General features: G+C 54.3%; 7 non-coding genes across 7 annotated transcripts; all 7 read left to right on the top strand.

The window, feature by feature from the left end:
- Positions 1-2,227: 2,227 nt before the first annotated feature.
- Positions 2,228-2,308, top strand: LOC130846899 (small nucleolar RNA SNORD115). Its single transcript, XR_009051694.1, has one exon. It is a non-coding gene; the product is annotated as a small nucleolar RNA SNORD115 (small nucleolar RNA).
- A 2,506-nt stretch (positions 2,309-4,814) lies between these two features.
- On the top strand, positions 4,815-4,895 carry LOC130847475 (small nucleolar RNA SNORD115). Its single transcript, XR_009052234.1, has one exon. It is a non-coding gene; the product is annotated as a small nucleolar RNA SNORD115 (small nucleolar RNA).
- Positions 4,896-7,401: 2,506 nt separating this feature from the next.
- Positions 7,402-7,482, top strand: LOC130847730 (small nucleolar RNA SNORD115). The gene has a single exon (XR_009052473.1). It is a non-coding gene; the product is annotated as a small nucleolar RNA SNORD115 (small nucleolar RNA).
- Positions 7,483-9,988: 2,506 nt separating this feature from the next.
- LOC130847474 (small nucleolar RNA SNORD115) lies at positions 9,989-10,069 on the top strand. The gene has a single exon (XR_009052233.1). It is a non-coding gene; the product is annotated as a small nucleolar RNA SNORD115 (small nucleolar RNA).
- Positions 10,070-12,575: 2,506 nt separating this feature from the next.
- On the top strand, positions 12,576-12,656 carry LOC130847473 (small nucleolar RNA SNORD115). The gene has a single exon (XR_009052232.1). It is a non-coding gene; the product is annotated as a small nucleolar RNA SNORD115 (small nucleolar RNA).
- A 2,506-nt stretch (positions 12,657-15,162) lies between these two features.
- On the top strand, positions 15,163-15,243 carry LOC130847471 (small nucleolar RNA SNORD115). Its single transcript, XR_009052231.1, has one exon. It is a non-coding gene; the product is annotated as a small nucleolar RNA SNORD115 (small nucleolar RNA).
- Positions 15,244-17,749: 2,506 nt separating this feature from the next.
- Positions 17,750-17,830, top strand: LOC130847470 (small nucleolar RNA SNORD115). Its single transcript, XR_009052230.1, has one exon. It is a non-coding gene; the product is annotated as a small nucleolar RNA SNORD115 (small nucleolar RNA).
- Positions 17,831-18,849: the final 1,019 nt, after the last annotated feature.

Genomic DNA, 18,849 nt, shown 5'->3' with positions numbered 1-18,849 from the left:
AGCCTTGGAATGGACTCACCACAGCCAGAATGTTCCGCAGTGAGTGGCTCTTTTGGTTGCTACTGATAGGCCCCAGAGAATTTTGAACTATGGGCTGGCCGCCCTCACAGCAGGCAGTACAGGGTAGTCTTTTGGCAACCTCCTGCCTACCAAGGAGGAATGTCTGCTGCTGCCCCAAATTTATGGGCTCACATCTGGTGCACTCACATGCCTTCATTAGAGCTGTATTCTAGTCAGAGAGCACATCGAGGCAGTGTTTTCTTCCTTGGCCCCAGGCGGAACATCTCTAGAGACCTCTGTGCACCTAGCGCCAGAGTATGATCACCCACTGAGGGAATGGTCCCTTGTGGTGTGTGCTTTATGGCTTCCCAAAACCTGTCAGTAGGGAAGGCTCATGCCCCCTGCCTAGAGATGGTGAGAGGCAGGCAGGAGCCCATCCTCAGGTGCTTGGAGGCAGGATGCTGCTGGTTATTTCAAGGGCTGGAAGCCATGCCGTGGTCTTCAATGGGGTTGTGCCAGGACTCTGTGAGGGATCATGGTGCTTTGTTGGAGCCACTTGATCCGAATGGGGCCTCTGATGGGGTCTGCATGCATACACAGGACCAGAGCTTCTCCTGGGTTGGTCGTCCTCTCCGGAAGCCACTGGTTTGTCAGAGAGCCCCCTCCAGAGGAGAAAAGGCTTCTGGGTGTCCATTCCCCCATGAAGGCTTTGCAGAGCCCTTGGGCATCCCGTTATCATGTCCATCGTGAGGCCCTGTTGACCTGAAGGGGAGGGGTGGTCCCGGGATGTGGGCTGAGGAGGGCGTAGCTGCATGGCTGTTGTTTGGTGGCCTTGCACGGGCCACAGTAGGGAATGCTGCCACAGAAGAAATTGGCCCTGTTTGGGAATCTCTGTGGTCCCCAAGGTGGAATGCTTGACATGGCTCCCCATCCACCAGATCGGAATGCGGGCCTTGAAATTCAACTCGATTGACCAGAAGTGTAGTAAGACTGACCATGGAGGCACCATTTCATGACGTGTTGCCCTGGGGAGCAACCACGCAGATCTCTGTGCATGTCGAGGCAGAGCACGAGGATGGACTGAGCTTATGGTCAGTTGTGGGGTGTGCTTGAGTGACTTCCAAGAAGTGTTGGTTGGGAGGATGTGGGGCCAGGCCTGGAGGTGGTGAGAGGCAACAAGGACCCTTGATCAGGGACTTGGCAGCTAGATGCTCTTGGCTCTTGTGAGAGCTGAAGGGCAGGTCCCTTGCTGGAATGGGGTTTCCCAGGTCTCTGTGAGGGATCATGGGCCCTCAGATAGGCCAGTTTTCTCAGACAGGCCCTTTCATGGGTTCTGCATACAGATACAGGCCTGTGGCATCTCTTGCGCTGGCCTTCCTCTACGGGAGTCACTGCCTACCAAGAGAGCTCCCTCCAGCTCCTGTGAATGTCCACTGTGTGGGACATAAAGGCCTCATTGTCTGGGTGCTGTGCACATGGACAAGCCGAGTGTGACATCAGCCAGCACACGCTTGCCCACACCAGGGTCGGGCCCAGAGGAATGTCTCCATTCCCCCCAGAAACACCCCCAGTGTTTTCCCCACCAAGCGGACCTGGTGCCAGGCCTTGTGCTGCCTGGAGGATCCATGAGGCTAGTCCTTCCCTGGGGAGACATATACGTACTGGTTATTTCATCTGCCCCTGACACAGTATTAAGGTACATAAGATGGCATTGATCCACCTGTCCACTCATGCCTTCATCTTTGTAAGTATGGATGGATGGAGGGAGTGAGCCAAGGACGAGGGTCAAAGGGGAGGGAGCTAGAGCATTCTGGAGGAAGGGAGGCAGGAAGGAAGCTATGTAGGGAGCTGTTTGTATGCGTTTCAGCTATGTGTTCCTGTCTCTGCGTGGAGGTACATTTGGGCCCTATGTTCCTGGATGTATTGCTGCAGGTATTTCTTGTAGCATCATTCGATGCATGAGCGTGTGGCACACACGTGCCCCAATGCATCTAGCATGGAGTTGGAGTTCTCACAGCTGTCCTTCTCACCTCTTGGCAGCCATCGTCCCCAGAGAAATGAAGATCTGTGTTTGGCCTATGTTCCCTAGGGCAATCACCATGAGCCTTGGCCCAGCACGTGGATTCGACAGAATGGCACATCCCTTCAGGCATCCTTCTTTCCAGGAAGCATCTGAGGTAAGCCTTCACATGTGGCAGGGCGCAGGTGAGTGAGGAGGGCCTCAGTTGGGTCGATGATAAGAACTCATATGGTCCTGAAGAGAGCTGATGACCAAAAAATCATGCTCAATAGGATTACGCTGAGGCCTAACAGAGGGATCCAGGGGCAGGATGGCCTGCATTGTTGGTCCATTGCAGAGCCCTGGGTGTGGGTGTGGTTGTGGGTTTGGGTGTGGGTGTTGGAGCAGCCTCTCGCTCGAGGAAATCCCTTGAGACTCCTCCCAGTGTAGATGGCTTCCACATATCCAAGATGTGTTGCCACCTTTGGTTTTCTATCCTGCTCCATAGTGCCAGGGCCCACATGTTCTGAAGCCATGGGTGGAGTCTTTCCTTAAGCCTTTCTGCTTTGAATTTTGTGTTTCAGGCCAAGCCTTGGAATGGACTCACCACAGCCAGAATGTTCCGCAGTGAGTGGCTCTTTTGGTTGCTACTGATAGGCCCCAGAGAATTTTGAACTATGGGCTGGCCGCCCTCACAGCAGGCAGTACAGGGTAGTCTTTTGGCAACCTCCTGCCTACCAAGGAGGAATGTCTGCTGCTGCCCCAAATTTATGGGCTCACATCTGGTGCACTCACATGCCTTCATTAGAGCTGTATTCTAGTCAGAGAGCACATCGAGGCAGTGTTTTCTTCCTTGGCCCCAGGCGGAACATCTCTAGAGACCTCTGTGCACCTAGCGCCAGAGTATGATCACCAACTGAGGGAATGGTCCCTTGTGGTGTGTGCTTTATGGCTTCCCAAAACCTGTCAGTAGGGAAGGCTCATGCCCCCTGCCTAGAGATGGTGAGAGGCAGGCAGGAGCCCATCCTCAGGTGCTTGGAGGCAGGATGCTGCTGGTTATTTCAAGGGCTGGAAGCCATGCCGTGGTCTTCAATGGGGTTGTGCCAGGACTCTGTGAGGGATCATGGTGCTTTGTTGGAGCCACTTGATCCGAATGGGGCCTCTGATGGGGTCTGCATGCATACACAGGACCATAGCTTCTCCTGGGTTGGTCGTCCTCTCCGGAAGCCACTGGTTTGTCAGAGAGCCCCCTCCAGAGGAGAAAAGGCTTCTGGGTGTCCATTCCCCCATGAAGGCTTTGCAGAGCCCTTGGGCATCCCGTTATCATGTCCATCGTGAGGCCCTGTTGACCTGAAGGGGAGGGGTGGTCCCGGGATGTGGGCTGAGGAGGGCGTAGCTGCATGGCTGTTGTTTGGTGGCCTTGCACGGGCCACAGTAGGGAATGCTGCCACAGAAGAAATTGGCCCTGTTTGGGAATCTCTGTGGTCCCCAAGGAGGAATGCTTGACATGGCTCCCCATCCACCAGATCGGAATGCGGGCCTTGAAATTCAACTCGATTGACCTGAAGTGTAGTAAGACTGACCATGGAGGCACCATTTCATGACGTGTTGCCCTGGGGAGCAACCACGCAGATCTCTGTGCATGTCGAGGCAGAGCACGAGGATGGACTGAGCTTATGGTCAGTTGTGGGGTGTGCTTGAGTGACTTCCAAGAAGTGTTGGTTGGGAGGATGTGGGGCCAGGCCTGGAGGTGGTGAGAGGCAACAAGGACCCTTGATCAGGGACTTGGCAGCTAGATGCTCTTGGCTCTTGTGAGAGCTGAAGGGCTGGTCCCTTGCTGGAATGGGGTTTCCCAGGTCTCTGTGAGGGATCATGGGCCCTCAGATAGGCCAGTTTACTCAGACAGGCCCTTTCATGGGTTCTGCATACAGATACAGGCCTGTGGCATCTCTTGGGCTGGCCTTCCTCTACGGGAGCCACTGCCTACCAAGAGAGCTCCCTCCAGCTCCTGTGAATGTCCACTGTGTGGGACATAAAGGCCTCATTGTCTGGGTGTTGTGCACATGGACAAGCCGAGTGTGACATCGGCCAGCACACGCTTGCCCACACCAGGGTCGGGCCCAGAGGAATGTCTCCATTCCCCCCAGAAACACCCCCAGGGTTTTCCCCACCAAGCAGACCTGGTGCCAGGCCTTGTGCTGCCTGGAGGATCCATGAGGCTAGTCCTTCCCTGGGGAGACATATACGTACTGGTTATTTCATCTGCCCCTGACACAGTATTAAGGTACATAAGATGGCATTGATCCACCTGTCCACTCATGCCTTCATCTTTGTAAGTATGGATGGATGGAGGGAGTGAGCCAAGGACGAGGGTCAAAGGGGAGGGAGCTAGAGCATTCTGGAGGAAGGGAGGCAGGAAGGAAGCTATGTAGGGAGCTGTTTGTATGCGTTTCAGCTATGTGTTCCTGTCTCTGCGTGGAGGTACATTTGGGCCCTATGTTCCTGGATGTATTGCTGCAGGTATTTCTTGTAGCATCATTCGATGCATGAGCGTGTGGCACACACGTGCCCCAATGCATCTAGCATGGAGTTGGAGTTCTCACAGCTGTCCTTCTCACCTCTTGGCAGCCATCGTCCCCAGAGAAATGAAGATCTGTGTTTGGCCTATGTTCCCTAGGGCAATCACCATGAGCCTTGGCCCAGCACGTGGATTCGACAGAATGGCACATCCCTTCAGGCATCCTTCTTTCCAGGAAGCATCTGAGGTAAGCCTTCACATGTGGCAGGGCGCAGGTGAGTGAGGAGGGCCTCAGTTGGGTCGATGATGAGAACTCATATGGTCCTGAAGAGAGCTGATGACCAAAAAATCATGCTCAATAGGATTACGCTGAGGCCTAACAGAGGGATCCAGGGGCAGGATGGCCTGCATTTTTGGTCCATTGCAGAGCCCTGGGTGTGGGTGTGTGTGTGGGTTTGGGTGTGGGTGTTGGAGCAGCCTCTCGCTCGAGGAAATCCCTTGAGACTCCTCCCAGTGTAGATGGCTTCCACATATCCAAGATGTGTTGCCACCTTTGGTTTTCTATCCTGCTCCATAGTGCCAGGGCCCACATGTTCTGAAGCCATGGGTGGAGTCTTTCCTTAAGCCTTTCTGCTTTGAATTTTGTGTTTCAGGCCAAGCCTTGGAATGGACTCACCACAGCCAGAATGTTCCGCAGTGAGTGGCTCTTTTGGTTGCTACTGATAGGCCCCAGAGAATTTTGAACTATGGGCTGGCCGCCCTCACAGCAGCCAGTACAGGGTAGTCTTTTGGCAACCTCCTGCCTACCAAGGAGGAATGTCTGCTGCTGCCCCAAATTTATGGGCTCACATCTGGTGCACTCACATGCCTTCATTAGAGCTGTATTCTAGTCAGAGAGCACATCGAGGCAGTGTTTTCTTCCTTGGCCCCAGGCGGAACATCTCTAGAGACCTCTGTGCACCTAGCGCCAGAGTATGATCACCCACTGAGGGAATGGTCCCTTGTGGTGTGTGCTTTATGGCTTCCCAAAACCTGTCAGTAGGGAAGGCTCATGCCCCCTGCCTAGAGATGGTGAGAGGCAGGCAGGAGCCCATCCTCAGGTGCTTGGAGGCAGGATGCTGCTGGTTATTTCAAGGGCTGGAAGCCATGCCGTGGTCTTCAATGGGGTTGTGCCAGGACTCTGTGAGGGATCATGGTGCTTTGTTGGAGCCACTTGATCCGAATGGGGCCTCTGATGGGGTCTGCATGCATACACAGGACCATAGCTTCTCCTGGGTTGGTCGTCCTCTCCGGAAGCCACTGGTTTGTCAGAGAGCCCCCTCCAGAGGAGAAAAGGCTTCTGGGTGTCCATTCCCCCATGAAGGCTTTGCAGAGCCCTTGGGCATCCCGTTATCATGTCCATCGTGAGGCCCTGTTGACCTGAAGGGGAGGGGTGGTCCCGGGATGTGGGCTGAGGAGGGCGTAGCTGCATGGCTGTTGTTTGGTGGCCTTGCACGGGCCACAGTAGGGAATGCTGCCACAGAAGAAATTGGCCCTGTTTGGGAATCTCTGTGGTCCCCAAGGAGGAATGCTTGACATGGCTCCCCATCCACCAGATCGGAATGCGGGCCTTGAAATTCAACTCGATTGACCTGAAGTGTAGTAAGACTGACCATGGAGGCACCATTTCATGACGTGTTGCCCTGGGGAGCAACCACGCAGATCTCTGTGCATGTCGAGGCAGAGCACGAGGATGGACTGAGCTTATGGTCAGTTGTGGGGTGTGCTTGAGTGACTTCCAAGAAGTGTTGGTTGGGAGGATGTGGGGCCAGGCCTGGAGGTGGTGAGAGGCAACAAGGACCCTTCATCAGGGACTTGGCAGCTAGATGCTCTTGGCTCTTGTGAGAGCTGAAGGGCTGGTCCCTTGCTGGAATGGGGTTTCCCAGGTCTCTGTGAGGGATCATGGGCCCTCAGATAGGCCAGTTTTCTCAGACAGGCCCTTTCATGGGTTCTGCATACAGATACAGGCCTGTGGCATCTCTTGGGCTGGCCTTCCTCTACGGGAGCCACTGCCTACCAAGAGAGCTCCCTCCAGCTCCTGTGAATGTCCACTGTGTGGGACATAAAGGCCTCATTGTCTGGGTGTTGTGCACATGGACAAGCCGAGTGTGACATTGGCCAGCACACGCTTGCCCACACCAGGGTCGGGCCCAGAGGAATGTCTCCATTCCCCCCAGAAACACCCCCAGTGTTTTCCCCACCAAGCAGACCTGGTGCCAGGCCTTGTGCTGCCTGGAGGATCCATGAGGCTAGTCCTTCCCTGGGGAGACATATACGTACTGGTTATTTCATCTGCCCCTGACACAGTATTAAGGTACATAAGATGGCATTGATCCACCTGTCCACTCATGCCTTCATCTTTGTAAGTATGGATGGATGGAGGGAGTGAGCCAAGGACGAGGGTCAAAGGGGAGGGAGCTAGAGCATTCTGGAGGAAGGGAGGCAGGAAGGAAGCTATGTAGGGAGCTGTTTGTATGCGTTTCAGCTATGTGTTCCTGTCTCTGCGTGGAGGTACATTTGGGCCCTATGTTCCTGGATGTATTGCTGCAGGTATTTCTTGTAGCATCATTCGATGCATGAGCGTGTGGCACACACGTCCCCCAATGCATCTAGCATGGAGTTGGAGTTCTCACAGCTGTCCTTCTCACCTCTTGGCAGCCATCGTCCCCAGAGAAATGAAGATCTGTGTTTGGCCTATGTTCCCTAGGGCAATCACCATGAGCCTTGGCCCAGCACGTGGATTCGACAGAATGGCACATCCCTTCAGGCATCCTTCTTTCCAGGAAGCATCTGAGGTAAGCCTTCACATGTGGCAGGGCGCAGGTGAGTGAGGAGGGCCTCAGTTGGGTCGATGATGAAAACTCATATGGTCCTGAAGAGAGCTGATGACCAAAAAATCATGCTCAATAGGATTACGCTGAGGCCTAACAGAGGGATCCAGGGGCAGGATGGCCTGCATTTTTGGTCCATTGCAGAGCCCTGGGTGTGGGTGTGTGTGTGGGTTTGGGTGTGGGTGTTGGAGCAGCCTCTCGCTCGAGGAAATCCCTTGAGACTCCTCCCAGTGTAGATGGCTTCCACATATCCAAGATGTGTTGCCACCTTTGGTTTTCTATCCTGCTCCATAGTGCCAGGGCCCACATGTTCTGAAGCCATGGGTGGAGTCTTTCCTTAAGCCTTTCTGCTTTGAATTTTGTGTTTCAGGCCAAATCTTGGAATGGACTCACCACAGCCAGAATGTTCCGCAGTGAGTGGCTCTTTTGGTTGCTACTGATAGGCCCCAGAGAATTTTGAACTATGGGCTGGCCGCCCTCACAGCAGCCAGTACAGGGTAGTCTTTTGGCAACCTCCTGCCTACCAAGGAGGAATGTCTGCTGCTGCCCCAAATTTATGGGCTCACATCTGGTGCACTCACATGCCTTCATTAGAGCTGTATTCTAGTCAGAGAGCACATCGAGGCAGTGTTTTCTTCCTTGGCCCCAGGCGGAACATCTCTAGAGACCTCTGTGCACCTAGCGCCAGAGTATGATCACCAACTGAGGGAATGGTCCCTTGTGGTGTGTGCTTTATGGCTTCCCAAAACCTGTCAGTAGGGAAGGCTCATGCCCCCTGCCTAGAGATGGTGAGAGGCAGGCAGGAGCCCATCCTCAGGTGCTTGGAGGCAGGATGCTGCTGGTTATTTCAAGGGCTGGAAGCCATGCCGTGGTCTTCAATGGGGTTGTGCCAGGACTCTGTGAGGGATCATGGTGCTTTGTTGGAGCCACTTGATCCGAATGGGGCCTCTGATGGGGTCTGCATGCATACACAGGACCATAGCTTCTCCTGGGTTGGTCGTCCTCTCCGGAAGCCACTGGTTTGTCAGAGAGCCCCCTCCAGAGGAGAAAAGGCTTCTGGGTGTCCATTCCCCCATGAAGGCTTTGCAGAGCCCTTGGGCATCCCGTTATCATGTCCATCGTGAGGCCCTGTTGACCTGAAGGGGAGGGGTGGTCCCGGGATGTGGGCTGAGGAGGGCGTAGCTGCATGGCTGTTGTTTGGTGGCCTTGCACGGGCCACAGTAGGGAATGCTGCCACAGAAGAAATTGGCCCTGTTTGGGAATCTCTGTGGTCCCCAAGGAGGAATGCTTGACATGGCTCCCCATCCACCAGATCGGAATGCAGGCCTTGAAATTCAACTCGATTGACCTGAAGTGTAGTAAGACTGACCATGGAGGCACCATTTCATGACGTGTTGCCCTGGGGAGCAACCACGCAGATCTCTGTGCATGTCGAGGCAGAGCACGAGGATGGACTGAGCTTATGGTCAGTTGTGGGGTGTGCTTGAGTGACTTCCAAGAAGTGTTGGTTGGGAGGATGTGGGGCCAGGCCTGGAGGTGGTGAGAGGCAACAAGGACCCTTCATCAGGGACTTGGCAGCTAGATGCTCTTGGCTCTTGTGAGAGCTGAAGGGCTGGTCCCTTGCTGGAATGGGGTTTCCCAGGTCTCTGTGAGGGATCATGGGCCCTCAGATAGGCCAGTTTACTCAGACAGGCCCTTTCATGGGTTCTGCATACAGATACAGGCCTGTGGCATCTCTTGGGCTGGCCTTCCTCTACGGGAGTCACTGCCTACCAAGAGAGCTCCCTCCAGCTCCTGTGAATGTCCACTGTGTGGGACATAAAGGCCTCATTGTCTGGGTGCTGTGCACATGGACAAGCCGAGTGTGACATCAGCCAGCACACGCTTGCCCACACCAGGGTCGGGCCCAGAGGAATGTCTCCATTCCCCCCAGAAACACCCCCAGTGTTTTCCCCACCAAGCGGACCTGGTGCCAGGCCTTGTGCTGCCTGGAGGATCCATGAGGCTAGTCCTTCCCTGGGGAGACATATACGTACTGGTTATTTCATCTGCCCCTGACACAGTATTAAGGTACATAAGATGGCATTGATCCACCTGTCCACTCATGCCTTCATCTTTGTAAGTATGGATGGATGGAGGGAGTGAGCCAAGGACGAGGGTCAAAGGGGAGGGAGCTAGAGCATTCTGGAGGAAGGGAGGCAGGAAGGAAGCTATGTAGGGAGCTGTTTGTATGCGTTTCAGCTATGTGTTCCTGTCTCTGCATGGAGGTACATTTGGGCCCTATGTTCCTGGATGTATTGCTGCAGGTATTTCTTGTAGCATCATTCGATGCATGAGCGTGTGGCACACACGTGCCCCAATGCATCTAGCATGGAGTTGGAGTTCTCACAGCTGTCCTTCTCACCTCTTGGCAGCCATCGTCCCCAGAGAAATGAAGATCTGTGTTTGGCCTATGTTCCCTAGGGCAATCACCATGAGCCTTGGCCCAGCACGTGGATTCGACAGAATGGCACATCCCTTCAGGCATCCTTCTTTCCAGGAAGCATCTGAGGTAAGCCTTCACATGTGGCAGGGCGCAGGTGAGTGAGGAGGGCCTCAGTTGGGTCGATGATGAGAACTCATATGGTCCTGAAGAGAGCTGATGACCAAAAAATCATGCTCAATAGGATTACGCTGAGGCCTAACAGAGGGATCCAGGGGCAGGATGGCCTGCATTTTTGGTCCATTGCAGAGCCCTGGGTGTGGGTGTGTGTGTGGGTTTGGGTGTGGGTGTTGGAGCAGCCTCTCGCTCGAGGAAATCCCTTGAGACTCCTCCCAGTGTAGATGGCTTCCACATATCCAAGATGTGTTGCCACCTTTGGTTTTCTATCCTGCTCCATAGTGCCAGGGCCCACATGTTCTGAAGCCATGGGTGGAGTCTTTCCTTAAGCCTTTCTGCTTTGAATTTTGTGTTTCAGGCCAAGCCTTGGAATGGACTCACCACAGCCAGAATGTTCCGCAGTGAGTGGCTCTTTTGGTTGCTACTGATAGGCCCCAGAGAATTTTGAACTATGGGCTGGCCGCCCTCACAGCAGGCAGTACAGGGTAGTCTTTTGGCAACCTCCTGCCTACCAAGGAGGAATGTCTGCTGCTGCCCCAAATTTATGGGCTCACATCTGGTGCACTCACATGCCTTCATTAGAGCTGTATTCTAGTCAGAGAGCACATCGAGGCAGTGTTTTCTTCCTTGGCCCCAGGCGGAACATCTCTAGAGACCTCTGTGCACCTAGCGCCAGAGTATGATCACCAACTGAGGGAATGGTCCCTTGTGGTGTGTGCTTTATGGCTTCCCAAAACCTGTCAGTAGGGAAGGCTCATGCCCCCTGCCTAGAGATGGTGAGAGGCAGGCAGGAGCCCATCCTCAGGTGCTTGGAGGCAGGATGCTGCTGGTTATTTCAAGGGCTGGAAGCCATGCCGTGGTCTTCAATGGGGTTGTGCCAGGACTCTGTGAGGGATCATGGTGCTTTGTTGGAGCCACTTGATCCGAATGGGGCCTCTGATGGGGTCTGCATGCATACACAGGACCATAGCTTCTCCTGGGTTGGTCGTCCTCTCCGGAAGCCACTGGTTTGTCAGAGAGCCCCCTCCAGAGGAGAAAAGGCTTCTGGGTGTCCATTCCCCCATGAAGGCTTTGCAGAGCCCTTGGGCATCCCGTTATCATGTCCATCGTGAGGCCCTGTTGACCTGAAGGGGAGGGGTGGTCCCGGGATGTGGGCTGAGGAGGGCGTAGCTGCATGGCTGTTGTTTGGTGGCCTTGCACGGGCCACAGTAGGGAATGCTGCCACAGAAGAAATTGGCCCTGTTTGGGAATCTCTGTGGTCCCCAAGGAGGAATGCTTGACATGGCTCCCCATCCACCAGATCGGAATGCGGGCCTTGAAATTCAACTCGATTGACCTGAAGTGTAGTAAGACTGACCATGGAGGCACCATTTCATGACGTGTTGCCCTGGGGAGCAACCACGCAGATCTCTGTGCATGTCGAGGCAGAGCACGAGGATGGACTGAGCTTATGGTCAGTTGTGGGGTGTGCTTGAGTGACTTCCAAGAAGTGTTGGTTGGGAGGATGTGGGGCCAGGCCTGGAGGTGGTGAGAGGCAACAAGGACCCTTCATCAGGGACTTGGCAGCTAGATGCTCTTGGCTCTTGTGAGAGCTGAAGGGCAGGTCCCTTGCTGGAATGGGGTTTCCCAGGTCTCTGTGAGGGATCATGGGCCCTCAGATAGGCCAGTTTTCTCAGACAGGCCCTTTCATGGGTTCTGCATACAGATACAGGCCTGTGGCATCTCTTGGGCTGGCCTTCCTCTACGGGAGTCACTGCCTACCAAGAGAGCTCCCTCCAGCTCCTGTGAATGTCCACTGTGTGGGACATAAAGGCCTCATTGTCTGGGTGTTGTGCACATGGACAAGCCGAGTGTGACATCGGCCAGCACACGCTTGCCCACACCAGGGTCGGGCCCAGAGGAATGCCTCCATTCCCCCCAGAAACACCCCCAGTGTTTTCCCCACCAAGCAGACCTGGTGCCAGGCCTTGTGCTGCCTGGAGGATCCATGAGGCTAGTCCTTCCCTGGGGAGACATATACGTACTGGTTATTTCATCTGCCCCTGACACAGTATTAAGGTACATAAGATGGCATTGATCCACCTGTCCACTCATGCCTTCATCTTTGTAAGTATGGATGGATGGAGGGAGTGAGCCAAGGACGAGGGTCAAAGGGGAGGGAGCTAGAGCATTCTGGAGGAAGGGAGGCAGGAAGGAAGCTATGTAGGGAGCTGTTTGTATGTGTTTCAGCTATGTGTTCCTGCCTCTGCGTGGAGGTACATTTGGGCCCTATGTTCCTGGATGTATTGCTGCAGGTATTTCTTGTAGCATCATTCGATGCATGAGCGTGTGGCACACACGTGCCCCAATGCATCTAGCATGGAGTTGGAGTTCTCACAGCTGTCCTTCTCACCTCTTGGCAGCCATCGTCCCCAGAGAAATGAAGATCTGTGTTTGGCCTATGTTCCCTAGGGCAATCACCATGAGCCTTGGCCCAGCACGTGGATTCGACAGAATGGCACATCCCTTCAGGCATCCTTCTTTCCAGGAAGCATCTGAGGTAAGCCTTCACATGTGGCAGGGCGCAGGTGAGTGAGGAGGGCCTCAGTTGGGTCGATGATGAGAACTCATATGGTCCTGAAGAGAGCTGATGACCAAAAAATCATGCTCAATAGGATTACGCTGAGGCCTAACAGAGGGATCCAGGGGCAGGATGGCCTGCATTTTTGGTCCATTGCAGAGCCCTGGGTGTGGGTGTGTGTGTGGGTTTGGGTGTGGGTGTTGGAGCAGCCTCTCGCTCGAGGAAATCCCTTGAGACTCCTCCCAGTGTAGATGGCTTCCACATATCCAAGATGTGTTGCCACCTTTGGTTTTCTATCCTGCTCCATAGTGCCAGGGCCCACATGTTCTGAAGCCATGGGTGGAGTCTTTCCTTAAGCCTTTCTGCTTTGAATTTTGTGTTTCAGGCCAAGCCTTGGAATGGACTCACCACAGCCAGAATGTTCCGCAGTGAGTGGCTCTTTTGGTTGCTACTGATAGGCCCCAGAGAATTTTGAACTATGGGCTGGCCGCCCTCACAGCAGGCAGTACAGGGTAGTCTTTTGGCAACCTCCTGCCTACCAAGGAGGAATGTCTGCTGCTGCCCCAAATTTATGGGCTCACATCTGGTGCACTCACATGCCTTCATTAGAGCTGTATTCTAGTCAGAGAGCACATCGAGGCAGTGTTTTCTTCCTTGGCCCCAGGCGGAACATCTCTAGAGACCTCTGTGCACCTAGCGCCAGAGTATGATCACCAACTGAGGGAATGGTCCCTTGTGGTGTGTGCTTTATGGCTTCCCAAAACCTGTCAGTAGGGAAGGCTCATGCCCCCTGCCTAGAGATGGTGAGAGGCAGGCAGGAGCCCATCCTCAGGTGCTTGGAGGCAGGATGCTGCTGGTTATTTCAAGGGCTGGAAGCCATGCCGTGGTCTTCAATGGGGTTGTGCCAGGACTCTGTGAGGGATCATGGTGCTTTGTTGGAGCCACTTGATCCGAATGGGGCCTCTGATGGGGTCTGCATGCATACACAGGACCATAGCTTCTCCTGGGTTGGTCGTCCTCTCCGGAAGCCACTGGTTTGTCAGAGAGCCCCCTCCAGAGGAGAAAAGGCTTCTGGGTGTCCATTCCCCCATGAAGGCTTTGCAGAGCCCTTGGGCATCCCGTTATCATGTCCATCGTGAGGCCCTGTTGACCTGAAGGGGAGGGGTGGTCCCGGGATGTGGGCTGAGGAGGGCGTAGCTGCATGGCTGTTGTTTGGTGGCCTTGCACGGGCCACAGTAGGGAATGCTGCCACAGAAGAAATTGGCCCTGTTTGGGAATCTCTGTGGTCCCCAAGGAGGAATGCTTGACATGGCTCCCCATCCACCAGATCGGAATGCGGGCCTTGAAATTCAACTCGATTGACCTGAAGTGTAGTAAGACTGACCATGGAGGCACCATTTCATGACGTGTTGCCCTGGGGAGCAACCACGCAGATCTCTGTGCATGTCGAGGCAGAGCACGAGGATGGACTGAGCTTATGGTCAGTTGTGGGGTGTGCTTGAGTGACTTCCAAGAAGTGTTGGTTGGGAGGATGTGGGGCCAGGCCTGGAGGTGGTGAGAGGCAACAAGGACCCTTCATCAGGGACTTGGCAGCTAGATGCTCTTGGCTCTTGTGAGAGCTGAAGGGCAGGTCCCTTGCTGGAATGGGGTTTCCCAGGTCTCTGTGAGGGATCATGGGCCCTCAGATAGGCCAGTTTTCTCAGACAGGCCCTTTCATGGGTTCTGCATACAGATACAGGCCTGTGGCATCTCTTGGGCTGGCCTTCCTCTACGGGAGTCACTGCCTACCAAGAGAGCTCCCTCCAGCTCCTGTGAATGTCCACTGTGTGGGACATAAAGGCCTCATTGTCTGGGTGTTGTGCACATGGACAAGCCGAGTGTGACATCGGCCAGCACACGCTTGCCCACACCAGGGTCGGGCCCAGAGGAATGCCTCCATTCCCCCCAGAAACACCCCCAGTGTTTTCCCCACCAAGCAGACCTGGTGCCAGGCCTTGTGCTGCCTGGAGGATCCATGAGGCTAGTCCTTCCCTGGGGAGACATATACGTACTGGTTATTTCATCTGCCCCTGACACAGTATTAAGGTACATAAGATGGCATTGATCCACCTGTCCACTCATGCCTTCATCTTTGTAAGTATGGATGGATGGAGGGAGTGAGCCAAGGACGAGGGTCAAAGGGGAGGGAGCTAGAGCATTCTGGAGGAAGGGAGGCAGGAAGGAAGCTATGTAGGGAGCTGTTTGTATGTGTTTCAGCTATGTGTTCCTGCCTCTGCGTGGAGGTACATTTGGGCCCTATGTTCCTGGATGTATTGCTGCAGGTATTTCTTGTAGCATCATTCGATGCATGAGCGTGTGGCACACACGTGCCCCAATGCATCTAGCATGGAGTTGGAGTTCTCACAGCTGTCCTTCTCACCTCTTGGCAGCCATCGTCCCCAGAGAAATGAAGATCTGTGTTTGGCCTATGTTCCCTAGGGCAATCACCATGAGCCTTGGCCCAGCACGTGGATTCGACAGAATGGCACATCCCTTCAGGCATCCTTCTTTCCAGGAAGCATCTGAGGTAAGCCTTCACATGTGGCAGGGCGCAGGTGAGTGAGGAGGGCCTCAGTTGGGTCGATGATGAGAACTCATATGGTCCTGAAGAGAGCTGATGACCAAAAAATCATGCTCAATAGGATTACGCTGAGGCCTAACAGAGGGATCCAGGGGCAGGATGGCCTGCATTTTTGGTCCATTGCAGAGCCCTGGGTGTGGGTGTGTGTGTGGGTTTGGGTGTGGGTGTTGGAGCAGCCTCTCGCTCGAGGAAATCCCTTGAGACTCCTCCCAGTGTAGATGGCTTCCACATATCCAAGATGTGTTGCCACCTTTGGTTTTCTATCCTGCTCCATAGTGCCAGGGCCCACATGTTCTGAAGCCATGGGTGGAGTCTTTCCTTAAGCCTTTCTGCTTTGAATTTTGTGTTTCAGGCCAAGCCTTGGAATGGACTCACCACAGCCAGAATGTTCCACAGTGAGTGGCTCTTTTGGTTGCTACTGATAGGCCCCAGAGAATTTTGAACTATGGGCTGGCCGCCCTCACAGCAGGCAGTACAGGGTAGTCTTTTGGCAACCTCCTGCCTACCAAGGAGGAATGTCTGCTGCTGCCCCAAATTTATGGGCTCACATCTGGTGCACTCACATGCCTTCATTAGAGCTGTATTCTAGTCAGAGAGCACATCGAGGCAGTGTTTTCTTCCTTGGCCCCAGGCGGAACATCTCTAGAGACCTCTGTGCACCTAGCGCCAGAGTATGATCACCAACTGAGGGAATGGTCCCTTGTGGTGTGTGCTTTATGGCTTCCCAAAACCTGTCAGTAGGGAAGGCTCATGCCCCCTGCCTAGAGATGGTGAGAGGCAGGCAGGAGCCCATCCTCAGGTGCTTGGAGGCAGGATGCTGCTGGTTATTTCAAGGGCTGGAAGCCATGCCGTGGTCTTCAATGGGGTTGTGCCAGGACTCTGTGAGGGATCATGGTGCTTTGTTGGAGCCACTTGATCCGAATGGGGCCTCTGATGGGGTCTGCATGCATACACAGGACCATAGCTTCTCCTGGGTTGGTCGTCCTCTCCGGAAGCCACTGGTTTGTCAGAGAGCCCCCTCCAGAGGAGAAAAGGCTTCTGGGTGTCCATTCCCCCATGAAGGCTTTGCAGAGCCCTTGGGCATCCCGTTATCATGTCCATCGTGAGGCCCTGTTGACCTGAAGGGGAGGGGTGGTCCCGGGATGTGGGCTGAGGAGGGCGTAGCTGCATGGCTGTTGTTTGGTGGCCTTGCACGGGCCACAGTAGGGAATGCTGCCACAGAAGAAATTGGCCCTGTTTGGGAATCTCTGTGGTCCCCAAGGAGGAATGCTTGACATGGCTCCCCATCCACCAGATCGGAATGCGGGCCTTGAAATTCAACTCGATTGACCTGAAGTGTAGTAAGACTGACCATGGAGGCACCATTTCATGACGTGTTGCCCTGGGGAGCAACCACGCAGATCTCTGTGCATGTCGAGGCAGAGCACGAGGATGGACTGAGCTTATGGTCAGTTGTGGGGTGTGCTTGAGTGACTTCCAAGAAGTGTTGGTTGGGAGGATGTGGGGCCAGGCCTGGAGGTGGTGAGAGGCAACAAGGACCCTTCATCAGGGACTTGGCAGCTAGATGCTCTTGGCTCTTGTGAGAGCTGAAGGGCAGGTCCCTTGCTGGAATGGGGTTTCCCAGGTCTCTGTGAGGGATCATGGGCCCTCAGATAGGCCAGTTTTCTCAGACAGGCCCTTTCATGGGTTCTGCATACAGATACAGGCCTGTGGCATCTCTTGGGCTGGCCTTCCTCTACGGGAGTCACTGCCTACCAAGAGAGCTCCCTCCAGCTCCTGTGAATGTCCACTGTGTGGGACATAAAGGCCTCATTGTCTGGGTGTTGTGCACATGGACAAGCCGAGTGTGACATCGGCCAGCACACGCTTGCCCACACCAGGGTCGGGCCCAGAGGAATGCCTCCATTCCCCCCAGAAACACCCCCAGTGTTTTCCCCACCAAGCAGACCTGGTGCCAGGCCTTGTGCTGCCTGGAGGATCCATGAGGCTAGTCCTTCCCTGGGGAGACATATACGTACTGGTTATTTCATCTGCCCCTGACACAGTATTAAGGTACATAAGATGGCATTGATCCACCTGTCCACTCATGCCTTCATCTTTGTAAGTATGGATGGATGGAGGGAGTGAGCCAAGGACGAGGGTCAAAGGGGAGGGAGCTAGAGCATTCTGGAGGAAGGGAGGCAGGAAGGAAGCTATGTAGGGAGCTGTTTGTATGTGTTTCAGCTATGTGTTCCTGCCTCTGCGTGGAGGTACATTTGGGCCCTATGTTCCTGGATGTATTGCTGCAGGTATTTCTTGTAGCATCATTCGATGCATGAGCGTGTGGCACACACGTGCCCCAATGCATCTAGCATGGAGTTGGAGTTCTCACAGCTGTCCTTCTCACCTCTTGGCAGCCATCGTCCCCAGAGAAATGAAGATCTGTGTTTGGCCTATGTTCCCTAGGGCAATCACCATGAGCCTTGGCCCAGCACGTGGATTCGACAGAATGGCACATCCCTTCAGGCATCCTTCTTTCCAGGAAGCATCTGAGGTAAGCCTTCACATGTGGCAGGGCGCAGGTGAGTGAGGAGGGCCTCAGTTGGGTCGATGATGAGAACTCATATGGTCCTGAAGAGAGCTGATGACCAAAAAATCATGCTCAATAGGATTACGCTGAGGCCTAACAGAGGGATCCAGGGGCAGGATGGCCTGCATTTTTGGTCCATTGCAGAGCCCTGGGTGTGGGTGTGTGTGTGGGTTTGGGTGTGGGTGTTGGAGCAGCCTCTCGCTCGAGGAAATCCCTTGAGACTCCTCCCAGTGTAGATGGCTTCCACATATCCAAGATGTGTTGCCACCTTTGGTTTTCTATCCTGCTCCATAGTGCCAGGGCCCACATGTTCTGAAGCCATGGGTGGAGTCTTTCCTTAAGCCTTTCTGCTTTGAATTTTGTGTTTCAGGCCAAGCCTTGGAATGGACTCACCACAGCCAGAATGTTCCACAGTGAGTGGCTCTTTTGGTTGCTACTGATAGGCCCCAGAGAATTTTGAACTATGGGCTGGCCGCCCTCACAGCAGGCAGTACAGGGTAGTCTTTTGGCAACCTCCTGCCTACCAAGGAGGAATGTCTGCTGCTGCCCCAAATTTATGGGCTCACATCTGGTGCACTCACATGCCTTCATTAGAGCTGTATTCTAGTCAGAGAGCACATCGAGGCAGTGTTTTCTTCCTTGGCCCCAGGCGGAACATCTCTAGAGACCTCTGTGCACCTAGCGCCAGAGTATGATCACCAACTGAGGGAATGGTCCCTTGTGGTGTGTGCTTTATGGCTTCCCAAAACCTGTCAGTAGGGAAGGCTCATGCCCCCTGCCTAGAGATGGTGAGAGGCAGGCAGGAGCCCATCCTCAGGTGCTTGGAGGCAGGATGCTGCTGGTTATTTCAAGGGCTGGAAGCCATGCCGTGGTCTTCAATGGGGTTGTGCCAGGACTCTGTGAGGGATCATGGTGCTTTGTTGGAGCCACTTGATCCGAATGGGGCCTCTGATGGGGTCTGCATGCATACACAGGACCATAGCTTCTCCTGGGTTGGTCGTCCTCTCCGGAAGCCACTGGTTTGTCAGAGAGCCCCCTCCAGAGGAGAAAAGGCTTCTGGGTGTCCATTCCCCCATGAAGGCTTTGCAGAGCCCTTGGGCATACCGTTATCATG

The sequence above is a fragment of the Hippopotamus amphibius genome, chromosome 2 (assembly GCF_030028045.1).
Source record: "Hippopotamus amphibius kiboko isolate mHipAmp2 chromosome 2, mHipAmp2.hap2, whole genome shotgun sequence".
Lineage (NCBI taxonomy): Eukaryota > Metazoa > Chordata > Mammalia > Artiodactyla > Hippopotamidae > Hippopotamus > Hippopotamus amphibius.
Note: the sequence above shows the minus strand (reverse complement) of the source record. Positions and strands in the feature narration are given on the sequence as shown.